A 3,105-nucleotide genomic window follows, 5' to 3' on the forward strand; every position below is an offset into this window, starting at 1 on the left:
GAGAACTTTACGTGGATATATCGATCACCTATATATTGTATCGAAAATATGGCTACCAGATAGGAGCTCCGGCAACGTTATCTGTTTGATAACACCCTATATAGATTAGTTTGACTACTGTAACGTCAGACAGGACTGTACACGTTGAGAATATAGACTATAGACCAAAAATTTGGAAACACTTTCTTAATTGTGTTGATCAAATATTTGGAATTTGTAGTACGTGTTCTATAGGATCTGAGAATTTCGAGTAGGTCAACTTGGAATTTTATATATTTTAGTATTTTTTACATTGGGACACTCTTTGATAAAGAATTATTCATTTTCGTAGCATTAATTTAATAGCTAATTTATGATTAATTTAACGAATTAATTAATGAAATTAATACAATATTGGTACAATTAATGGTATGCTTGTAAAATGTTTGACTAGTAAAGTGTATATCGATTCATCTGCTAATTTTCTTATTAATTCGAAATTAATGCTCCAAATATATAAACGTATGATAGAATTGTTTGCCGTAATATCATTTTTGTCACCAAGAAGCTTCTTAGGATAGCGGAATTGGAAATTTGCTTCTGTCGAAAATTGTCTTGCCACGGTCTATCTTTTAATAATTTTTAATAATGTAACTTTGGTGAGAAGGTTGGTCTGTTAAACGTAAAGACAGTTTATCGTTGGCATCGCTGCGTCAGGGGAAAAAGTTGTCGCGAAGTAGAAAAGTACGCTATAGAAGAAGTAGAAATAATAGATTGCCATATCTTTCACGTGTGGTTTCATGTTGATATCTCGGACCAATGGTAGTGATCTGTGTTACTGTTTCTATGCTAGCCTGACATAAAAAAGCTCCCAATAGATACGCACGTACAATATTTACTATCACTGTTTTTATTACTTCATAATTACATTACGCGATAGACATTCTTCACATCAATTTTGTGCTTTATATGTCCTGTCATTCTCGCGATAATCACCTCGTTTGATATAATTTCAAATTAATTTGGCATAACTTTTAATTTCATTAAATTTCCATTACTTTAGCACGATAAAGCTCAATAAAAATTAACATCTATTTATAGTGCGATCGTGACTTTAACCGTGGTCTATGTTCGATAACAATATTTTACCTTATATTTTCGTACTTTCGTCAAACTTTTTTCTCTCAAATATTTTACGTTATATTTTCATACTTTCGTCAAACTTTTCTCTCTCAAATATTTGAATAATAAAAAGGCACGATCTTTTCGCGTATCGTAAATAACGTTGCATCGTGCTTTCGTATTTTCCACAAACCGAAGAAATGTGGCTTTACGTAACCTTAACTCAATTATTACGCAGCTCTCACTCTAAATCCATCTAATGCTACGATAATTCGGTGGTAAATTCGAATTCAATCTTCCCCAAAGAACTTTCCATTGTCGAAAATCGATGAATTGTTCGATAATGAAAATTCGACGGTCTTATCGAATTGGCCGTTATCCGTTCGTACGATCGTACGTTTAAGTATAACGATTCCGGAAAATGACGACTTTTCCGCGGATCTCGGGACAATGTTGGTAATTACGATGTCTCGTCTCATCGGCAGATAGCAACACTTTAAATGTCAAGGGCACGACATAGTTCATATTTATTGCTGCAGATAACCAGCTAATTGTTGCTACTCGACTCGTACCTCGGTTCTACCTTACAATTTGTTAATGACAAGTGCCCCTCGAGGTGAAGTATCCAGGCTTAACCGACAAGTGCTACCGAACAGAGGCTGCCACGAGTGCACTGATAAAACAAAATGTTTCCTTCCGTGTTTTGACTTTATGTATGCGTCAGTCTTGTTAAATATATTGCTAGCTGTAAATATTAGGACACCCATTCGTTGAAAAACTCTAATAAACTTTACGTTATTTAGTGTTTTTCAAAGTATTATAAGACACGTTATTGAATTGTGGTATTTAATAGTAGTTAAATATGTAATATTTTTCTTAACGCGAAGCTCAGGATCCAGGAAGAGATTCGCTTTACAATTCCTTAAAACCTTAACCCCCACTCGTACTTTCCTTCTTTTCACATATCTCATTTCTTATCCTCCTCCTCTTCAACCACTCCCTTTCTTCCCTCACTTTCCTTAACACCTTATCAATATATTGAAAGTTGTACCTGCGATTGGTGCACAACCTTCGACTTTCAGTTTAAGCGAATCTACGAAAAATTATGCGAATATTAGGTGATAGGAATATTTCAATTTTATGGCTTCTGACGACTCTTCGTGGTCCATTCGAGAACAGGTTTAAATTATTTCCAGATAAGTCGGAAATATAAAGTGAATGCAAAAAGTATTGACACACCATTGTATTTATTACAGCATTTACGATTACAATTAGTAAATTAATTAGGCTGAAATACATTAAATTCCGTATCGTCTGGTAGTACTCTTACGTCACTGCAACAATTTAATACGAAGAAAATGAATTGTGGAATCTGATAAAAAGCACTGTAAATAAGGTATGTGACAAACACGATTGACGTTCGTCATCGCTACAATTCGTGTTCCTTTATCACATTAAAACGATTAATTCGTGCCGGTTATTTCGGGATTCTTAGTGACCCACAAACACGATTGCCAGAACGATCGCCTCATGAGCTTTCTTCCGTTCATTTTCTAGGACAGTGTAACGCACTTATCTGTCCATCGAGCACATGCACGACATATGGGCCGTAATCTCAACTTATCGTGATTGACGATAAGAGATATTTTTTTTTCGCAAGAATGAACGCTCAATATCTGTGTTATTAATATTACGAGCAATATAATAATGCGCCAGTCATATAGCAATAACGCTACATTCTTGAATAAAACGAGAAGAAAAAAAATGCTTTGGAACCGGTAGAATAAAACGTATACTCGCGTTCGATACGTTGCATATAATTTTTTAAGGTTTTTCGACAATCGTTTGCATTTTATAACGAGAGAAATTTTTCTGGTATTTATTAATCTAATTCGCATCGATTTTGCAACGATAACGTTTTACATTATGCGAGCGAAAAGTTCGCGCGAAGTATACGAAAGATCGATATTCGAGAAACTTAAGTTAGATCGTAACGTACTGGGT

This window comes from Bombus flavifrons, chromosome 9, assembly GCF_040668555.2.
Source record: "Bombus flavifrons isolate JBK064 chromosome 9, iyBomFlav1_principal, whole genome shotgun sequence".
Lineage (NCBI taxonomy): Eukaryota > Metazoa > Arthropoda > Insecta > Hymenoptera > Apidae > Bombus > Bombus flavifrons.